The following is a 22,920-nucleotide window of genomic DNA, read 5'->3' on the forward strand; positions in this document are numbered from 1 at the left end:
GTTTAACTTATTCAAGTTAATGATTACGTTTCCTCTGGAGAAAGACACAGCGTCTTCAGCTGATGAGTGCCGCAGGAGACCCTGCTACTCCCTGAGTCTCCGGTTCTGGACTCCGTCTTCCTCTAGGGCCAGGCAGTTCCATTGTTCTACTCCCAAATCGGATTGAAATGGCTACATTTATTAATACTTTATGAGCATGAAAATCTAAAATTAAAACAAGGCTTTAAAACTCCAATCTATCCATGGAGACATATCTGAGCCCCAGATGTCAGAGGCTGCATGCTGCAGATGTTCAGAGATGATGTTATTCACCTGTTTGCATTTCAGAGGGCGGAGCATGTCAGAGAGTTTCAGATGGACTGGTTTCCCTGTTATCTGGTGACCAATTTACGCCAGCGTCTGCTGTTGCTGTCAGTAAATAATAACTGATTTAAATTGCCATTGCTTTGCCAAAATTGTACTTGAAGAAAAGTGATATGACCTGCTTCAAAAAGGTACAAATTACTCAAAAGAACTATGTAATGTTTTACTTTCCACCTCTGGTCACCAGTTAACAGAGAAAGCAGTTCATCCATTACACCGAAATGTCAAACCTGATGCCGATTTCTCTCCAGACTCTGACTACAGGATGAAAACACTTCAAAGTCACCCACCTGTGTTCACTGCATGCTGCACAAAGTCAGCTTTAGCTATTATTACCCTGGGTTGAGGGAGTGTAACTTTAAAAAAAAAAAAAAAAAATCTGTTTACCTTGTTGTGGAATTTTTGGTGAATCAGAGCCAAAGATGACGAGTCAAGGTGTTGACGCTGCACAAGGAGGATTTATTGAGGATTGCAGAGGAAGCACACACAAATCAGCTGATTGAGAGCGAGGCTGTCGCTCCGACGAGAAACCAACCCGACTCTGGCATGACTTCCGGCCACGCCATGTCATACAGCCAGATCTCACGAGACTAGCAGACGCTGTTTCCAAATGACTTCAGACAAAACAGAGCGGCCTTCACACTGTGTTCCTGAGAACTTGGAAACAAAGCATTATTCCATATCAATCCCTCCTGTTGTTAAATTTCAATTTACACAAAACCAGACACAAAATAAATTCGAATTTTAACAATAATCTAACTCACAATCGGAGAGAGTAAAGCCAAAATAAAACCACTTTTCATTTGCATCACACGTCAATATTAATGTTTTCCATAAACATCAATAAGATCAGTTCCTCCAAGTGCATCGTCATTTTTTATTTCATATGTCCTAAGTTACCTATATTTCAATGACCATTTCCAACTGATCCACTGTCACAAAAACACCAAGCAGCACTCAGTCATGGATGCACAATTTAAACAAATCAGCAACCCATAGGACAGTGACAGCTGGAAATACCTTCATGCCAAACAATCAATCCTGGTCCAGGCCGATCAACCAGGAAGGCAAAAGACAATCAGTGGCCGCGATGTGTCCAATCAAGCTAAACTAAGAAAAGAAAGAAAAACCATGAAAATCAGCAAAACATTGAACACAACAATAAAACACTGAACGTCTGGTCGTTCTCAAAGTCAGTCATCAATGTCAATGTTAGTTTGTTAGTAAGTTAGTTTGCCAGTCACACAGTCACATTCACCCATATTCAGTTGAGCAGATACGAGGGGGGGCCCAAAAGAAACCGGAATTTGGTCATAAAATACTAATAATAATGGGTTTTGGCTTTTGGCCGTCAGATGTGCTACAGGTAAGCCTCATGCATATCTGTGAAAAATCTGAGCTCCCAGAGTGACACTGACGTCTGTCACGCACTATTTATAGTAACAGAGTGCTGCGCCCCTCTGCGATTTCTCTACAATGGCGACATTGACTGGAAAGCTAGAGCAGCGCAAACATTAAATTTTGCTTTTTGCTGAGAAAAACAGCAGCAGAAACACTCACCTTGTTATAGCAAGCCTACAAGGATGATGCTCTGGGGAAGCCGCAGGTCTGTGAGTGGTCCGGGCAGTCCGGGCACAATTATGCACGAGTTTGCCGATGCATTTGTGAAGTGAGAAACATGGCTAGAGCGTTGTATTAATGCGAATGGAGATTATTTTGAAATGTAAGAAATAAAAAGTTGCAACCAAATTCCGGTTTCTTTTGGGTCCCCCCTCGTATTTCCAAGGTAAAAGTAAAACCACAGATTGATGGCTTCACACCCCGACCCCCTGCTGACAGGCACTCTGTGCTTTATTCAACAGCAGCAGAATGTGACACATGTACCACGCATCCGCCGTCCCAAACCAAAACCCGCTGCAGTGATAATCTCTGCTGGAGCATCAGCTGCTCACAGACTATTTAGGAGCCCAGGATCACAGTCAGGAGTCTGCAAGAGAAAAAAGCATCAGGGTGAAAACGTGATTCATGTGTCCAAACCAGAATACCTGTAGAGAACTGTCCTTTCTCTTGGAATAGAGCTGACAGGGCAGTCTGTAGCCAGGTAATCCCAGACCAGAGGCTGATGTTTGGTCTTCCTCCAGATGTTGACCCTCCTGTGACCTGGTCTCTGTTCACTCCAGTCCTGCAGAAACATCCTTGTGTGGTTGTTTCGAACACAGAGTCTCCAGCTGCAAACCAAACATCCAGTGACGACAGCATTCTGCCAGACCTAGAAAAGACAGCGTCTCTTCTTTTAGCCTGTAGTGGCTGATTAGACCACAGTTCAGGTCTTCCCGAAGACCAGGACCAGTTCGTCTCCTCCAGATCCTCTCCTCCAGAACGTGTCCAAGGAACGTCACTTTGAGCTGCAGCTGGGCTCAGGATGCTCGGCGGCCTCCCTCAGGAAGACGGTTCAGGAGTAGAACAGTGTCAGGCTCTTCAAGCTTCCTTCAACCCTACTCTGTTTCTCTCTCTGCCCTCTCTCTCTCTCTGTCTACCTGCTCTGTCTCTCTCTCTACCTCTCTGTCTGCCTGCGTCTCACTCTGTCTCTCTCTACCTGCTCTGTCTCTCTCTACCTCTCTCTCTCTCTCTCTCTCTCTGCCTCTCTCTCTGCCTGTCTCTCTCTCTCTTCAGCATTTCTATCCTCACACTTCTCTTCAACAACTGGTTTTGTGGCACCAGTGAGGAGCCACAATCAGTGTTTAACACAGAACCAGCAAATGCAAAACCACCATGCATTAAAGTGAACTTTAATTCTCTCGGAGTTCTCAGATCAGTCGGTTGTCTGCATAACCAGCCAGAAATCATCGCTCGGGCCGTAGATTGTGACTCTTCTAAACATTCCAATATCTTGGTCCTGCCGACCACCCCGACCGGTGTGAACTCATCAAATAGTTTCTGAAAACTTTCAACAGGATCAGCCCACGCTGCTCTGTTCTACTTCTTGCCTCTTCTTTTCCTGTTTAACACTTTGGTGTTCACCAAACGGATTAGCACAAACAATAACTGCACACAAGACAGCAACACAAACAGCAACACATGTCCTCTACAAACCTAAACAACCTCCCAGCATCATCACCTTCTTCTTTATTTACCCCTTTTTTTTTATCGTGAAAGAGAGAGTCAGAGTCGTGAGGTGACCTGCAGAATCACACTCACCCAGTTTTCAAAAAGTTTCACCAGTGGAAACTTCCACACGCGACGCCACCCACAGTTCAACAGTGCAGGTCAGCCCGTTAGGGAGATCATCAACCCTTCTGTTACATGCACCAGGCCCGCCCTGGTGAAGAGGCTATATTAAGATACCCCCCAAGATCTGCGGCGCGTCAATCTCGGATCCAATCCGAGTGAAAACAAAGTCGCTTCAGGGACTCAGCCCGGCAGCGCCGGTGGCCCCCAGGGCCGTCCAGACTCCAAGTCTAGAAAACTCTTCCTAAGCTCTCTCAGCCACAGTTCCAAGTTAGAATAAAATTTTTATTACAACCCAATTGTCACTAATCATTAGCAATTGATTGATAAGAATCAATCAAAAAATTTAGGGACATCTTTGGCTCTTTATATTTAGCAATTTGCTTTTACAATTCCAATCAACTATGAAATAGTTCTTTCATCTAGTCAAACATTCCCACAGGTAAGGCATTATTTCCTGAGTTAAATATTTAACAAAGGAAACATTTGCACTCACCTCGTTTATGTTGTATTTAGATCCCGGACGAGCCCCAAACTGTTGTGGAATTTTTGGTGAATCAGAGCCAAAGATGACGAGTCAAGGTCAAGATGTTGATGCTGCACAAGGAGGATTTATGGAGGATTGCAGAGGAAGCACACACAAATCAGCTGACTGAGAGCAAGGCTGTCGCTCCGGGGAGAATCCAGCCCGACTCTGGCAGGACTTCCGGCCATGCCATCTCATATAGCTAGATCTCACGAGACTAGCAGACGCTGTTTCCAAATGACTTCAGACAAAACAGAGCGGCCTTCACACTGTGTTCCTGAGAACTTGGAAACAAAGCATTATTCCATATCAATCCCTCCTGTTGTTAAATTTCAATTTTTGTTCCCCCCTCGTCAAACTCATCAAATACAGAATCCAACAACCCCAAAACACTTTGGTGGACACGTTATAATCGGCACATTCACTACGCTGTGGAACACCAACAAATAATATTGTAGCGTTACGACACTGAAGCAAATACTGGGAACTACTTTTTCTTTTGAGATCACTACGCCCAGACGCCATGTTTAGTAAGTAGTTTCGTCTTAGCAATCTTCGCATTAACAACTTGATCTCGTAATTTTGCATTAATATTTCACAGCGTAGTGAATGTGCGGATTATAACGTGTCCACCAAAGTGTTTTGGGGTTGTTGGATTCTGTATTTGATGAGTTTGACGAGGGGGAACAAAAATACCATTCACCTCCATTGTGTCCGTCCCGAAAACCTTCCCTGACTCACCTCTGAATAAACAACAGCTCGCCCTCACAAAAAAGTAAGTACGCTGTTCGAAATGACTAAGGAATTGCTCTAAATGGGCAAATTCACCAAAATGTTGAAGTATCGCTTTAATATGACTTAAATTATTGTTTTACTGGCTCTAAAGTGACCTAAATTGTTCAGTGTTTGTTTTGTTTGTTTGCTTTTTTTGTTTTTTTGCTGAAAATGAAGTACATATTTAGGATCTGATCCTACTTTTAACAGCTCGGTGCTACTGAGCAGAATCTTTTTACGAAACAGAAGAACGCATTCTAAGAAGTACACACACACACACACACACACACACACACACACACACACACACACACACACAGGGCCGGCTCTAGGCATAGGCGAACTAGACGGCCGCCTAGGGCGCCACGTCCGGAGGGGGGCGCCGCGGTCGTACAAGGGGCGCCACGACGCTCTGTGTTCCGTGTGGCCCGCTGTGCAGCGGTCCGACGCACTGCGCTCCTCGTCCTCGGCGCTGCCCGGCACTGATCGGTATTGTTCGGCATCGCTCCCCCCCCCCCCCCCCCCCCCCCCCCCCCCCCCCCCCCCCCCCCGCTCAACAAATGTCGGGACCGCTCGAAAAACACGCTCCCAAGGGGCGCTCGTCTCGGGCTCGCCTAGGGCGCCTCTGAAGCCCGGGCCGGCCCTGCACACACACACACACACACACACACACACACACACACACACACACACACACACACACACACACACACACACACACACACACACACACCCTGTCTGCCAGCTGCCTCTGTTTGCCTGATATTAAATTGAGCGGCTACATCCGGGTCAGCACGTGGCTTCTCTCCGCTGCTATGAGGGGACCGAGCCGCCAGATGTCGCTGTTCACGGCGGGACGGCTGGCCACGCCCCCTCTCATGAATAATTCATCAGCTCCCCGTCGACAGCGGCAGGCTCGTGCTCACCGGAGCTCACCGGACGTCAGCTCGTGCTCACCGGGAGGTGGCCGGGGAGGGACGGAGGATAATGACCGTCACATCAGCGCCCGTGTGCGGATAGAGGAGCCGGAGAGAGCCCGGGATGAATGGAGGAGTCACCGGGGAGGAGGGCTTGTACCGGGGCTTCACGGAGGAGGACGCACCGCGGGCTGGAGACTGACCCACCGACACAGACCCAGCACGGACCGACACAGAACCGGCACCGACCGACACGGACCCAGCAGCGACCGACACGGAACCAGCACGGACCGGCACGGACCCAGCACTGAGCCGCTCTCAGCACCGACACGGTAGGTGGGTTCACGGTGTCTTCTGTTTGTGTGTATGTGTATGTGTGTGTGTGTGTGTTTAGGTGTGTGAGGGACAGACATTGTAGTAAGGTGGCCCGCGCGCGCGCGCACATCCTGCTACTCCAGCCATATTATGGAGCAGATCAATAACTCGTGATCACACGCAGCCTGGCGCGGATGGAGCAGGATCACCGTCATCCTGAGAGCCGGATCCATGATGAATTCACCCCCACCCTCCCCACGATGCGCCCTGGTGACGAATTCACCCCTCATCATGATGAATTTACCCCCCCATCATCTGCCCTGCTGGTGAATTCACCCCCACATGATCCTGGAGTGTGTGTGTTTGTGTGTGTGTGTGTGTGTGTGTGTGTGTGTGTGTGTGTGTGTGTGTGTGTGTGTGTGTGTGTGTGTGTGTGTGTGTGTGTGTGTGTGTGTGTGTGTGTGTGTGTGTGTGTGTGTGGAATAGGTCCCTGAATGCCTCGCGAGCCCTTCACGGTCCTCCTGTCAGGGAACATCAACACTCCTCAGCAGGACTGACTTTTCCCACCCTCTTTTACTCCCACATTGGGGCAGATTCCACAGTCAGAGGCAGGTTGGGGGGGGGCAGATTCCACAGTCAGAGGCAGGTTGGGGGGGGGGGGGGGGCAGATTCTTCAGTCAGAAGCAGGTGGGGGCAGACTCCCATGTCAGAGGCAGATTTGTGTATCGGAGGCACTTGGAGGGGCAGATTCCAGAGTCAGAGGCTGTTGGGGGGCAGATTCGTGTGTCGGAGGCAGGGGGGGGGGGGGGGGGGGGGGATGGGGGGGGGTCACAGTTGTTTTGGCAGGACGGAGAAATCCTTTGTGTGTTGACATGACTGGATTATCTCTCACGCTGCGTTCATACTAATCTGCAGCACGTCCAGATTACCCTGACCCCCCCAGAATGTCCACAGATTACTCTGCCCCCCCCCCCCCCCACCTCCTCCTCAGTGCCCACAGACTTCTGCAGCCTCTTCCTAAAATCACATTTTCTGTTCGTAACGGGTTCGTCGGTCGGCGCTCCACAGGGATCGTTATCGGGTCTCAGTGTTTTTGGATGTTTTCACCTTATAGAGACAGAACTGGTGACGTGACTGGGTGTAAAATAAATAACAACAGATATATTATGTCTCAAATGTTGGAATCAGTTCCTTATTTTGTGGCACAGACGGAAGTCGATTTAAACGGCATCATGACAAAGGTCCTAAAGAAGGCCTGAAAATCGTTTGTGATGCGTTCAGGGTTCCGGGGAACAGCTCGGTCTTTATGAAACATTCTTTATGGAGCTCAGCGCCGGTGGCAGGAGCGACCGGGAGCCACGGCGTCAGTGTGGTGGAGATCCACACATCCTGGATGGGTCAGTTTTTACCCCTTCCTCCTGACTGTTGAGACCAAATATCCTTGAATCATGCTTTGAGGTTTCTGGGTCAGTAAATCGCACGCCTTCCTATAGTTTGTTATGTAACCATGGCGACGGTTTACACAGTCAGTTCGGGGCAAGAGACAGAGAACTGTTAACATTTGTGTTTAAGGAAATGATGTCGTTGTTGCTGCACTCAGCGATATCATAACTGATGTGCTGGGGCTGCAGTGGTGCAGTGGTTAGCTCCCTCATCTCACAGTGACGAGGGCGTGGACTCGAGCCTGGGCTGGTCCTTCCTGTGTGTACTGGCGTGCAGAAACATGTGGGGGTAACTGGTGGCTTTAAGCGGCGTGATGTACCCCGCCGTCGGCTGCTGTTGGCAGCCCATCAAACTGGCTCAGGTTCGCTCGCAGCGTCGACTCTGACTAAATGAAGGGTGAGGCGCCGTCCTCGGCCTTCGGCACACCAACCAGCCTGCAGGGGAAGCACGGCGGCGGCAGCATCAGGTCAGAAAGGCTGCTCCACCGCGGCTCGACCAACGATTTACCTTCCAGCGGGGCGACGACGGAACAAAGCCGCAGACCCCGGCAGAGTGCTTCCCTTCTGATCTGGAGAGAACTCGGCACGGTTAACGAGAACAGTAATCAATAAACCAGAGGGACTGGACGGAAACTGTCAGCGTTTTCAGTTCCCATGTTCCACGGCGGCGGCGTCTCCATCGAGCTTCACTGTGTCACATTTTGTCTCCTCCGAGCCTCTTTTCGGTCTTCCTAGACAGTGGCGGTGCAGATGGGTGTAATCCCATGTTAATCTGCCGAGCCCCGTACGGTAGTCTGGATTTAACGCTGCTCTGATTAAATCCCCCCCCAACCCCCCCCTCCCCCCCAACCCCCCGCCACGGCAGTCATTAGTTTAATTAGATCACTTCCTCAACATCTCCGACGCTAATTAAAGGAATACAGAAACACAAGTGCTGTCGTTTCACTCCGGGTTTCTCAGCTTCTGAATTCACCTGAGCTTTTTTATTGGTAGCGAGGAGCTCTGGTTGAAGAGGCGTCCTGGACCGGCTGATTGAACGCCGCCGGGTCGTTTTCCAGAGGGCAGGAGAGCGAGCGGCGGGCGCGCACCACCTGACCGCCGTCCTCGGTGATATTCCAGTGAGTAACGCCCGGACCGGCCGCGCCGTATTTCATATTCCGGTCTCGGGCCGGGTTTCCGTGAAGCGGAGCGTCGCTGCCGGTGATGGAGTGTCAGCGCGGCGGTTACCCCGCTGTGGAGGAAATGATGTTTTTCATAGCCCCGATCATTTATCTCCACCCTGTCAGGGCCCGTTCTACTGCCGAGCCTCGGCTGCCGGCCGGGAGCCGCTTCCTCACTTCTCCTCATGCTCATGTGGACAATCGGCGTTGGGCCGACAGCACAGCTACTTTTCTTTTTCAAAAACTAGGAAGGATTTCCTATTTCCTGTTAAAACAGGAAGCGGACTCGACCAGCCAACTGGAAACGACATTGTTTTGTTTTGGTTTTTCTTAACGTCTCAGAAAAGATTGAGGCGCTGACGTCTCGATAACGATCGCAGGATTTCAGAAGAGCTGCGTCGTTCAGTCCTTTGGAAGCGGTGTGGTCTGGAAGTCGATTTAGAAACGTGACGAATAAACTCCGTCGTTCATTCGTTCATTCCGCCGGCTCCACAGACCTGCTGTTAACCGACTTCACACTGAGTGTGTCAAACTTTGCAGCATGGAGTGAGGGCAAAAGGTAAACGCATCAGTCAGGCCTTTGTTTGTTTATCTGCAGGAAGCTGTTTTAAGAACGCACACACACACACACACACACACACACACACACACACACACACACACACACACACACACACACACACACACACACACACACACACTGTACCACGCTCTTATCTCTCTTCCCCAGAGAAGCCAGTCCTGACTTCCTGCAGGACTCCGTCACACTCTGCCCACATGCAGGAAGAGTGTGTGTGTGTGTGTGTGTGTGTGTGAGAGAGTGTTCAGCCATCTGCGCTCAGCTGCCGTTAACGATAAACACACCTACAGACGCGCAGCCGAGCCCGGACAAACAAACCTGTGTGTGTGTGTGTGTTGTGGATGAAGATGTGTTTGAAGGTGTGTTTCTGAGTTTCTTCAGCATCTGTGTGTGAACACGGGGGGAGATTTCCTCTGGCGGGGCGGCGGGCTCAAAGGGAAATCCTCCTGACGTAGCCTGTCGGGGAAGTGAGGCGGACAGGCGGGCCACATCACATGACACACACACACACACACACACACACACACACACACACCAGGAACAGGCAGGACAGGTGGAGGTATTTGAATAACATTAGCATGTCCTGTGGATTCAGCTCGTCGTCTGGAAGACCTGGAACATCCACGCTCATGGAGGGGGAGGGACTGAAACCGTCTGGTGTCAAGAGAAAGAGCACTGTTTTGAGAACAATAATGGAGTCCATGTGCTCATACTCATTAAACACACGGATTCTTCTGATTTGTCTATGTTCAAACTGTCCAGGCTTCCCTCACGTGTCTCCTGCGTGATTCTGAGTCCGAGCTGCCAGTGATCGACTGACGGCATCTCCGAGTTTCAGATTTCCGCAGCACGCTCCAGTCACCTGAACGCAGCATTTAACTAGCAGAGGAAGAGTGTCTGGACACGGGAGCAGAGCCGGGGTCTCGGACTAATTAGTCTCCCCATTATTAGTGACTGACTTTATTTCACTTCCGTTGTTGCCGGTAGACGTTAAAAACCAGACAGAGAGCCGAGTCGGAGCTTTAATGAGTCTGATTCAAACACTGACTGCTACAAGCAGCAGCAGCAGGAAATGCTAAAGGAAGTCGGTCACCAGTTAACAAGGAAACCAGTTTATTTGAAACACCGTATTGACCAGTTCATCAGAGATTTTAGCAACAGAAAACACACACTCACACACACCATAAAATGTGCCTTTTCAGGACACGGAGCAGCGTTTGGACGAACTTTTTCTGTGGACAACCTGCAAGGTAAAGCACAATGCAGTAGTTGTCAGTAAAATATCCTTTTCATATCTGAATCAACAAAAACCTGGAACACCACCACAGAATCGACTTTATTGATCTCATCACAGAGAGATTTACAGTTACAGAGGTTTGTACGACGCATGGGGGGGGGGGGGGGGGGGGGGTGCAAAAAAGTGATGACAGGTGCAAATAAACAATAAGAACAGTAGTGCAAATCTTAGTAGAACAATAGAAATCTAACAGAAGAGAAGATCTAACTTTATATACAACATAAGTCTTAAAAATACAACAGGAGCTATGATATATACAAATATGTACAAGTATGTTTTTAGTGCAGCAGAATGAGTGGTTTATAAAGTGTCCATGATTTCTTTTGGGGGTTATAAAGTGACAGTGATTGCAGGATATTGTCCAGGGTTATTGCACATGTTCTGTAGGGTAGAGTTGTACGGTCCGACAGCGGTGGGGATGAAGGACCTGGAAAACTCAGGACCCGACAGTGACGGTGTCAGATGTCGGAAAATAATGGACTCACTCCTGCACGAATGAGGTGACGTAACCGTGACGTCCGCATGACGTTCATCCAGGAGCCAGCCTTTTGAACGGCTGTTTCAGACGAGAGGCTCCTCATGAGGTGGCTCCCTTCACAGAGCCAGAAACCCTTTGAGAAGCTGCTCAAAGTGGCCGACAAGGGTCAAATAGACAGAAAATGTTCAAAACATCTACAGATGTCTGAAAATGTCTGTATTTAATATTTTGAAGGATAAATGGTAAATGGACTACACTTATATAGTGTTTTTACACTGCATTGACTGAGCCCAAAGCGCTTTACACTGCATTATCACATTCACCCATTCACACACACATTCACACACCAGTGGAGGCGGCTGCCATGCAAGGCGCTCAGTCCATCCACTGGATGATGAGATGTCTCCAGCGCTGCACCAGGTCGGGTCCCCATTGGGTCGGGCAGCTACGGGGTCGAGTCCGGTGCCCACCGGACCGCTACGGAAAATATAAATGTATTGATCCACTGGAAGTGGGCGGGCAGCGGATTAGAACACTGAAAACAGTGAATCATTAGACGCTGGAGAGGGGCTGGGTGGCAGGTCTGGCGTTCAGGTCGGGTTTCGTACTGAGCTTTACAGATGCGGGCTTGAAAAGCTGGACCAGTGCAGGACCGGTTCTGATGGTTTTAGTTCACAAAGAATCCCTGAAAACGCCGCCGTTTGCGTGTCGAGCTTCAGAAAAGTAGCATGAAGAGCGGCGTGTTTCAAAAACCTCCCCTCTGTCTTTTTCAGTGACTTGCGATGAGTTTTTTTTTTTTTTAGCAGCAAAAAAAACATGACTGTTTTTTGATCAGCAAGATATGATTGGATTCTAAATCCATGAGGGGACAAGGCTCCGCCCCCTCATGTCAGGATGAAGTCCAATAGGATGAATGAACGCCTGTGATGTCCGGACAGCTGTCGTCTCTTCAGCCAACGTGTCAGACGTTAAAATCAGGTCGTCCATCTGTGCTGCTTGGGAAGGAAACTCAACCTTTGTGTAAAATCTGCCAAACTGGCTCCAGCTTTTTTTATTTCTTTATTTATTTATTCCGGAGCGTTAAACAGGCAGCAGGAAGCTGAATAATGACGGGACTGACTGGACCGAGGCTCCCGCCGTGGAGCCCGAACGCTTTCTGTCCAATTAAACCCAGTTTATGTGGAAGACAGAAAAAGTTTTGGGAGGTCAGATGGAGCAGTAAGTGGTGACAGATGGTGTGTGTGTGTGTGTGTGTGTGTGTGTGTGTGTGTGTGTGTGTGTGTGTGTGTGTGTGTGTGTGTGTGTTTCACATGAATGAGCTGTTTTGCTGAGTCAGTGTTACCGGCTGCACACTGTCAGTGACTCATGTCACATTTCCCACACTGAGTCTGCTGCTCGGCGGTCTGGTTCCGGTTGCTGCTGGTCTGGTTCTGGTTCCGGTTGCTGCTGGTCCTGGTTCTGGTTCCGGTTGCTGCTGGTTCTGGTCCTGGTTCCGGTTGCTGCTGGTCTGGTTCTGGTTCCGGTTGCTGCTGGTCCTGGTCCTGGTTCCGGTTGCTGCTGGTCCTGGTCCTGGTTCCGGTTGCTGCTGGTCTGGTTCTGGTTCCGGTTGCTGCTGGTCCTGGTCCTGGTTCCGGTTGCTGCTGGTCCTGGTCCTGGTTCCGGTTGCTGCTGGTCTGGTCCTGGTTCCGGTTGCTGCTGGTCTGGTCCTGGTTCTGGTTGCTGCTGGTCCTGGTCCTGGTTCCGGTTGCTGCTGGTTCTGGTCCTGGTCCTGATTGCTCTGTTGATCTGATCCCAGTTGCTGGTCCAGTTGTCAGCTCTGTCCTCTGACAGGATGTGGGCAGAAACAAGTTTGGCTCCTTCTGGCGACTCATCAGCTGTGATTCGACCCTCCGTCTACAGATTACAGGACTTCTTCAGCATTTCTTTCTTTTCTGTGTGTTGAGCTGGACTGCTTCGTGGTACGGTTAGCATATTCGGCTAACACTGCAAAACATTTAAGAAATCTAAGTATATTTGTATTTTACTGAATTTAATTTAATTTTTAAAAGTATATTTTCATCTCCAAGTTTCCCACAGCTCAGTTTCATTTAATGATTTACGTTAGAAGTATGTAAACATGTATATTTTAAAATTTTATATCTTGTGAAATAGACAGAAGTCTGCCATATTTGTTTAGGACATATTTTCACTTTTGATAGCGACGTCCTGTTGATCAGGTATCGTCACCGTTCCGTGTTTGGACTGTTAGCTTGTATTTCATTGTTTTAGTATGTTGTCGCTTGTTCAGACACAAAAGACTCGCTCGTCTCTCCATTGTCTCATTCGTCTTTCTTTTCCCACACTGTCATGTTCATCTGTGTGCTGCTGTCCACTCATGCGTGTGTGTGTGTGCGTGTGTGTGTGTGTATGTGTGTGTGTATGTGTGTGTGTGTGCGTGTGTGTGTGTGTGTGTATGTGTGTGTGTGTGTGTGTGTGGGATTAGCACACTGACACACATTACACACTCCTGCGAGCCCGGGCTCATGGCAGAAGTGGTCTCTAAGATTCGTCGCGGCGGTTTCTCAGACGCGGATTATCTTCGGGTCCAGACCAGCCGGAGCAGATAGTCGAATTTACGTATAAACACTTACGCAGATGATGTTCATGTCTTTCTTTGAGATCCGGCTTTGAAGGCAGTCTGTTGACTTTCTTGGGGAGTTGTAGGAGGAGCAGTTTAACTGTCTCTTTGTGAAATGATGAATAGTTGGCTACGTATTGTAAGGCTAATATTTGTTTTGACCGTTTACAGAGCAGAAGTCTGACTGGACTGTGATCAGTTAGGTTTAAATTCACCATCCTACGCTGGCTCCGCAGATTCAACATGACAGGATTTTGATGGCCACAGGACGTAAATCAGATGCGAGATTTGTTAGACGTTCAAAAACGTGAGCATCATCTGCTGAAGTGTTTCTTTGGACGACTGTTGGGTTATAAAAAGTTAGCATCGCACCATTTTCCAATTCTATTTTTTTCCACTTCCTCTCAATTCTTTTGGAATTAAACATGTGCAATGTAGATAAAGCAACATGAACGTCACAGACGTGTTTATTGACCACAAATCAAATCTTTCTCACAGAACTCGACAACATCAATGCATCAGGCAGTGTTACTTTTAGAAAATTCACAATGTCTGTGCAGTGTGTCATTTACGTTTATCAGGTATGTGTTTGGTAGAATGATTAGTGGATCCATTCTCACGGCCCAGCTGACATGAAGCTGCCTCCCTTTGCTCTTTAGCTCTCTGGTTCTGTTGTATCTTCTGGAGCTGCTCAGCTGCTTCCTTTAGGAAACCGGCTTCTTTGAAGATGAAAACTCAGGACGTCACATGATGAGTGATGTGAAATGGAGCAGAATAAAGTGGGAACAGAAAACTGTTGCATTATGGGTGTCTGTTTACTTGACCATGGTGCTCAAAAACACTGAAAATGCAACTTTTTGAAAACACTCCAACTCTCTAGTTGGGTAAAGGAGGGAAACGAGACTTTTCCTGGTCCTCATAAAGACAAAAGCTGAACCTGAAGTCTTCTACAAACCTTATTGAACCGAGTCTGTTTTCATTTCTTTGGCGATGGGTTCACCTCATCCTGAGGTGCTTCTCTCGTCTGCAGGCTTGTGACTGTCCCGATAAAAAAAAAAAAACATGAAAAGATGGAAGGGATTGAAGTCTTTCTGAGGCAAATATATATAAAAAAAAAAACATTTGATTTCAGTGACTCCTTTTAAAATCACTCCTCAGTTCAGAGTAAAGTACAATAGAAATTGTTTTATTCTTTACAGCAGACAGTGATGATTTGTAGTAGTTCTGAAAATGATTAAATATTATTAATAAATTCACATATGGAGATGATAGAATACAATATTGAAACATAAATATCAGTCTTCACATTTGAAGGCCTTACAGTAAAGAAAATGCAATAGTTGATCTGTTCTTGAGTTCTGTTTCCAGCATGTGTCTTAAAGCTCCACCTTCAGTCTGAGATGTTTTTGTTCAAAGATTAATCCGAAGTCTTTGAACTGAAGGAAAAAGGATGAACGATACAAATGAACCAGTTCATATTGCTGTTGTTTGATGCTGGGAATTAAGTATTTTATTACCTTCAGACCATCAGCACATGTATTTCCGCACAAATTCATTTTAATTGTGACTTTTTATTATTTTAAGCACAGATATCAGATGTTGTTTTTTTTTTTTTTATTTTAAGTGTAAAATTCCATTTTGAAAAAATCATCACAAACAAAGACTAAGTCTGTGCGCTCAAATAATCAGTAACCAGGAAGACTCGGAGCCAAACAGTCAGGAGAGGCTCCGACACTGAAGGTGGAAAGAAAATCAACTTTGATTGGCAATAACAGAAAAACAAAGTCACCAGTGATGATTGAGCTTTCATGTCATGGGTTCCTGACGGCGTCCTGCTGCTGTGACCACTGCTGGTCAACAGGGGGCGACACAGGTAGAACCCTGCTGTTTCACAGAGCCGAGGGATGACAGCTTCCCCGTGTGTGTGTGTGTGTGTGTGTGTGTGTGTGTGTGTGTGTGTGTGTAGGGGGGAGAAGAAAATGATGACTATTTTAATCTGCCATCTGTTTTCCTCTTTGATCACTTTGTTCTCAGCACACACACACACACACACACACACACACACACACACACACACACACACACACACACACACACACACACAAACACACACACACACACAGGGTTTGTGTCACATCAGTTAGATGGAGGAAGATGCTCTATGATCTGGATGTCAGTGGTATCAGTGTTAGTATGTTTTTGCCATTCCACAAAATAACTGACATAACAAATAACTGAATAATAAATGTAAAGAGAAACTTTGATTTATATGAATAAATGTGTGATTAATATATAAAAAAAAATGAACAGAATGACAGAGAAATTGTTCATCTCTTGGTTATATATGAATGTGTGGAAATGTATGTACAGACATATCTTACACACACACACACACACACACACACACACACACACACACTGGTACAACAGTACCTGTGGTACCGCCCATTGACGGACTCCAACATCTCAGATTTGAAATGTGAGGACCACACGGAGGTAGAAAGACAAGAACACCCACACACACTCACACAGCCCTACATCTGACACGCATTCTCATTAACACGTCGCTTAGCAACGGAGGAGGGTTGCCTAGCAACAGTGTTACCAGCCAGCAGTTTGGGTGTGTTCAAAATTCACACTGTAGTAAAATAAGATGAGGAGGAGGGGTGTGTGTGTGTGTGCGTGTGTGCGTGTGTGCGTGTGTGCGTGTGTGCGTGCGTGCGTGCGTGCGTGCGTGCGTGCGTGCGTGCGTGCGTGCGTCTTTACTGAGACATATCGGACACTGATTTTATTTTCTGTGTTCAGATTGTGATGAGTTCAGGATCACTGACTAACTTTGTGTTTTGTGGGTCAGATCAGGTCACATCCTGGTTAGATCAGGTACTGGTTTAGGTACTGGTTAGATCAGGTACTGGGTCAGGTACTGGGTCAGGTACTGGTTAGATCAGGTACTGGGTTAGGTACTGGTTAGATCAGGTTCTGGTTAGATCAGGTACTGGGTTAGGTTCTGGGTCAGGTACTGGTTAGATCAGATACTGGTTTAGGTACTGCTTAGATCAGGTACTGGGTTAGGTGCTGGGTCAGGTGCTGGGTCAGGTACTGGGTCAGGTACTGGTTAGATCAGGTACTGGGTTAGGTTCTGGTTAGATCAGGTACTGGGTTAGGTTCTGGTTAGATCAGGTACTGGGTTAGTTCCTGGTTAGATCATGTACTGGTTCAGGTACTGGTTAGATCAGATACTGGTTTAGGTACTGGTACTGGGTTAGGTATGGGGTTAGATCAGGTACTGGGTTAGGTCTTGGTTAGATCATATTCTGTATCAGGTAGTGGTTTAGGTTCTGGTTAGATCAGGTACTGGGTTAGGTCCTGGTTGTTTGTATCAGGTACAGACAGATGCAGAGGGGTGTTGAGGCTGTTCCTGTGCTGAGCCGTGCTGAGCCGTGCCGTGTTACTTGCTGGTGGTCAGTCCCGGTCTCTGCTTCCTCCTCAGGGTGAGTCGACAGACGGACTCGTCTCTCCGCTGCGAGCCGTCATGTTCCGGAACAGTCTGAAGATGCTGCTGGGAGGCAAAAGTCGCAAGAACAACAGCAGCGGTCAGTTCTCTCCACGTGCGCTCTGAAGTGTAAATACAGTCACAGGAGCTGACCCTTCCCTTCTTTTCCACCAGGGGGCAGTAGCATCGAGTCAGACGGCTCGGACAACAGGATGATGGAGGGATTCACTCGTTCGCTGCCCTCGTCTCCCCTCCTCAACCTGCGCCTCACCAAGAGAGCTGGTAGGACTGGACTACGGTTTCCCCTCACATTAAACGCTCGCTCTCTGGAAATCCACATGATCTGAAGTCATCCAATCCCAAAGCTTCTTCCTCAAGCTAAAATTTACAGATGCCCCCTCAATGCCTCACGGACTGTTTGTACAACATGTTCCCTAAAAGATGCAGATTACTTTAAAAGTTCCCTCAAATGCTGCAGTGTCCAGTGGTTCCCAAACGCTACGTTCTGAAGGAGGTCCCTCAGCATAAACACTACAATTCAGATGTTCTGTGGAAGCGCTGAACAGGTCCCTGAATGCATCACATGCACTGAGATGCACAGATGTTCCCTCTTGTTCCCAGTGGTCCCTGAATGCATCACTTTCACTGTTATGCAGAAGTATTCTGTTGATGCTTGGTCGAGGTCCCTGAATGCAGCATGTGCACTGTGATGCACAGATATTCTATCATGGTTCCCATTGGTCCCTGAATGCATCACATTCACTGTGATGTACAGAGGTTCTCTCCTGTTCCCAGTTGTCCTTGAATGCATCACGTGCGCTGTGATGTACAGGTGTTAAATGGATGCTCTGAAGAGGTTCCTGAATGCATCACATGCATTGTATGCACTGTGATGCACAAATGGTCTCTCATTTTCCCAGTGGACTCTGAATGCATCGCATGCAGAAATGTTCTCATGTTCCCAGTGGTCCCTGAATGCATCACATGCAGTGTGATGTGCACATCTTCTCATTTTCCCAGTGGTCCCTGAATGCACCACATTCACTGTGATGTACAGAGGTTTTCTCCTGTTCCCAGTGGTCCCTGAATGCACCACATTCACTGTGATGTACAGAGGTTTTCTCCTGTTCCCAGTGGTCCCTGAATGCATCGCGTTCAGTCTGATGTGCAGATCTTCTCATGTTCCCATTGGTCCCTGAATGCATCACATGCACTGATGTCCAGATGTTCTCATATTCCAAGTGGTCCCTGAATGCATTGCGTGCAGTGTGATGTGCAGATCTTCTCCTGTTCCCAGTGGTCCCTGAATGCACCGCGTTCAGTGTGATGTGCAGATCTTCTCGTGTTCCCAGTGGTCCCTGAATGCACCACGTGCACTGTGATGTGCAGATGTTCTGTCTGCAGCCTGCAGGCTAATGGGAAGCAGCCGTGTTGTTGTGTTTACTCCTTCCTCCGCTCTGTGGGGTCTTTGCAGGGGAAATGTTCTGCAGTCGCTGGGTTTTATGGGAACAAAGAAAACCAGTGTGAGGAGGAGAGACGTTCACTTCAACGAGACAGAACAAAATGAAGCCAGTCTTCTCTCAGACGTCGGTCCCGGTTCTCATGATCCATGATCTGGTTTCACTCAGACCCGTCTGGATTTCCTCCTCATCTTTTGATCCATGTTGGAAACTCTTTGGTCCAACAGAATCAGAAGTGGGTCAAAGTGAGGAGCAGTCAGTTGTTCTTGAACAGTGCTCTTTCTCTTGTCGTCACTGGACGTTGTTCTTGTTTAGTTTACCACCAGCGGGATCTTAGAGACAGAGGAGCTTGTTGAATTAGCAGTTTCTTCACATTTTTCCTTTTTTTGTTGTGTTTTCAGACCGACACGTCGTGTCCTCTTCGCTCGTTAAGTGAAGAGACCCTAATGTTGAGTATTGTGACCTTGTTTGTCGTAAATCACAGTTTCTGTGGTCAGTAGATGATATTGATGGCTCTGCTCTGCTTCCTGCTTCACATGCCGTGTTTTTAATGCAAAAACAGCAACGGTTTGATCAATGAACTAATTAAATGCATTTGAATTGATTGGCGTTTCCTCGCTGGTGACCACTGGTCAGAAATGCAGCGATCCATGAATGACTTTTGGCATCAGGCGTCGTCGACCAGCTGATCGGCGGGCCGTCATTGATCCCACGCCGGTGTTCCTCGGCGGGCCGTCATTGATCCCACGCCGGTGTTCCTTAGTGGTGCTCCCAGAAGCCGCTGAAAAGCTTCCAGCTCGCTTCTTTTGTCTTCCGCCTCTCTGGCGCAGCTGTGACCTGTTACTCTGACAGCAGGAGGGGGGTTGACCTTTGAACCCTCATTTGATCGTCCCTGTGTGCATCGGACGGAGAGAGAAAGAGAAGCCGACTCCCCCTCCTGAAGCATGTAGGCTGCGTCAGCAAAGAAGTGACTTCTAATCCACTGGATTGATCTGGAACAACCACGCTGCTGTTGCTAGCCGCTAGCGAGCTGCTGTCTCTCCGCGCTAAGGCTAGTTTGACATCTTTTGATCTATCTTCTCTCCCGCTCCGAGATGTTGAAGACGATGTAAATGTTTGTTTTTTAGTTTAACCTGTTGATCGTTGATAGTAACCAACTCAGTCAGACTCACTGCACCACCTGGTGGTTGTAAGCGGTATTGCACGGCAGCAGCAGATCAGTCAGTTCAACAGACTCAAAGCTTCTTGGCTTCAGGCACCAAAACTAAACATGAGGAGGGTTTTCAGAGGGATGGTTGAACTCTGAGAGTCTGTTTGATTCTTCATTTACTGTCACATTTTTCACATTTTCTGGTCTGAAGTGGATTTCAAGCTTCCAGTTGCGCCGCGGTTTGCGGCCGGGCGCGCTCCTCTTCTGCTTAAAGGAGTTTCGCTTTAATTGCAGCATTTCTTCGCTCCGTCGACCCTCATTCATTCCTGCTGTCTTGCCGCTGCCTCCAGAAGCGAGCTGTGGTCGTAACGTGGAACAGATTCCGCTCTGGCTGCAGCTCCTCCTGCTCTCCTGCCCCTTCTCTCCTGGAGAGTGTTTTTTTCGGGTTGGAGGAGGGGAGAGCGCTGGATTTGTGGAGCGGCCGGAGACGAGGGAGGTCGTCTTTCAGTTGCAGATATGGAGGCTCCGCTGCTCGCTCACTTTCAGCTCTTCATTTCCCCGCTTCTGTTTTGGACCAGAGCGGGACTTTATTCACCGGGAGACGGGTTTTAGTGCTCTCCGCGCTTCACTGTTCTCTGGTTGCTTCTGCCAGTGGAGACTTTTATGTTGAAAGAGGACAAAAACCAGAGCAGGACGAGCTCCAGACGAGCTCCAGATGTGCGGCGGTCTGCCTGCAGAAGTTTGAGAAGTCGGATCGTTGTGCTTCTCGCGTCGGGGAGCGGCGACCTTCTCGCCCCGCTCCTCTCATCTCTCCATTCTTCATCGCTCTTTGTGTTCTCCGGAGGAGGTGGAGGAGGAGCTCCGAGAGAAGGAGACGGGTTTGGGATGTCACCAGCGTGGCGCACGACGGTCTGAGCCAATCGGAAGCCAGCTAGCTATGGACTGCACGGCGGCCGTTTTGAAAGCATGCGCCCGCTCCAGAGCCAAGTGGCGCCGCCGCCGCGGGCGGCCGTCCTCCGCCCGCTGCGTCTGCGGCGGCGTGGCGGCGGCGGCGCTCGTGGGCCCGGCGTCCTCTGTCCTGCAGCGTCTCCTGGCGTACGCCTGTTGCTGCCGGGCCCACGAGGACGGGCCGGAGCTCTGTCCAGGTCGGACCGATCATCAGGTTCAGAGAGCGGAGAGAGGTGAGAGAAGATCTACGAGTCAGAGCTTCTTCCTGCTCTCTAATGCGGCGACTCCGTCTTTATAGCTACGAATCAGAAGAATCACACATTTCCCAGCAGACGTCTGTCTGATTGGCCTCACCGGACGATTTCGGCCCAGTTTGTGACCTTCGGTCACCAAAGTTCATGACGCTGTTTTTACTAAAATGTTTCAGGAATTCACGTTTCAAGAGTTTTAACAAACTACAGTCTGTAGAATCCAGGTGGAGTCTGTAATCCGGGTCAGGTTTAAAGAGTCCAGGTCCAGCGTACAGAGTCTGGGTCTGTTTCTGTTTCCTCTCCGCTGCTAGCTGAACTGAAAGTCGATGAAAACTAGGAAGGTTTTCAGTTCATAGACCTACTATGAGACCAGATCTGGACCTTGATCACAGGTGCCCTCTGGCTGTGATCCAGGACTTGTTGGTGGTCCAGGACGGGTTCTGGACCCTTTTATAATGATGTGACTCACATGATAAGCACTCTAACAGCTAGCGAGCAGAGCTAACGGCCCATGTTCCTGCTCAGAGTCGTCTCAGCTCTTCATTCTTTGGAAGAAATCCAACTTCAATCAGCTTCATCGTCCAAAAGAGTTCTGCAGAGAGGAAACAGCAGCGAACACAGAGGTTTCCGGTCAGGGAGAAAGTCCAGAAAACCCTCTTTAGGTTTAGGAGGAGGAGAGAGGAGCACCTGGAAAGCTACTGAGCAGCGTTAGCAGCATTAGCATCTCACTTTCACTACAAAACCAAAATAACCAGCAGTGAAACGACAGTTTTCAGCGTTTCGGCCGTTCCTGTGTGAACGTGAAACTTCCCTGAAGGGAAAACGAGGCGTTTTCACTTCAAGTGCTGTCGTATAAACGTGGCCTGAAAGAGGCTTTTCTGTCTTTCGTGACGGGAAAGAATAAACAGAATGACAGAAACAGACGAGGAGACGACAGGAGGGAGCACACTGGGTCAAACAAAGGATGGAGGGATGATTAATGGACGTAGTGGAAGAGACAGACGGCGAGAAACACTAGGTACAAAAACAGAAGGATGGAATGAGTTCAACAGGAAGGAAGGAACGAGGAGAGGGAAGGAAAGTGGAAGATTAGAGAAAAAGAGGAAATGGAAGATAAGAAAGTGATGAATATTCAGAAAGAAATGTGAGAAACAGATGAATGAAGAAACAGGAAATCAAGAATCAACGCAGTGTGGAACAAATGAAAGAAAGACATTTTAAAGACAACATGGAGGGAGAGAGAGGAAGACGGATAAAGACCGAAACAAGTGATGATTAAATGAGAAAATGGAAAGAGAGATCAAAGCATAGAGTGGGAGAAAGTGAGATGAAAAGATGGAGACAATTAGAGGAAAGAAGGAAGAGAGAGAGGAGAGAGAGAGAGAGAGAGGAGAGAGAGAGAGAGAGAGAGAGAGAGAGAGAGAGAGGAGAGAGAGAGAGAGAGAGGAGAGAGAGAGAGAGGAGAGAGAGAGAGAGAGAGAGAGAGAGAGAGAGAGAGAGAGAGAGAGAGAGAGGAGAGAGAGAGAGAGAGAGGAGAGAGAGAGAGAGAGACCGGGATGGAGAGAAAGAAGTCTGATCTTTCCATTTTGTCTTTCTTCTAAAACGACATACACACCCTGTCATTGTCTGACCACACACACACACACACACACACGCATGCGTGTGTGTGTGTGTGTTTGCCGCTTCTCCAGCATTTTGTTCACTCGTCAGCAATTTCTGCCTGTAATTACAGACCTTCAGAGGGTTTGAGCTTCAGTGCTGTGGTTCACATTCTTCTGTGTGTGTGTGTGTGTGTGTGTGTGTGTGTGTGTGTGTGTATTTAGGTCACGATCTTGAATATATTAACAGATCAATCGCCGTCTGACGCGAGTCGCCGTCCCAGTCGTCTTCATGTGAACGGTTCCTTCAGTTTTCAGGACTT

General features: G+C 48.3%; 1 pseudogene; it reads left to right on the forward strand.

Annotated features, from left to right (window-relative positions):
- The first annotated feature begins 5,885 nt into the window (after nucleotides 1–5,885).
- Nucleotides 5,886–22,920, forward strand: part of LOC115387644 (protein TANC2-like) — a 33,453-nt pseudogene continuing 16,418 nt past the window's right edge.

This window comes from Salarias fasciatus, chromosome 4 (assembly GCF_902148845.1).
Source record: "Salarias fasciatus chromosome 4, fSalaFa1.1, whole genome shotgun sequence".
NCBI classification, from domain to species: domain Eukaryota; kingdom Metazoa; phylum Chordata; class Actinopteri; order Blenniiformes; family Blenniidae; genus Salarias; species Salarias fasciatus.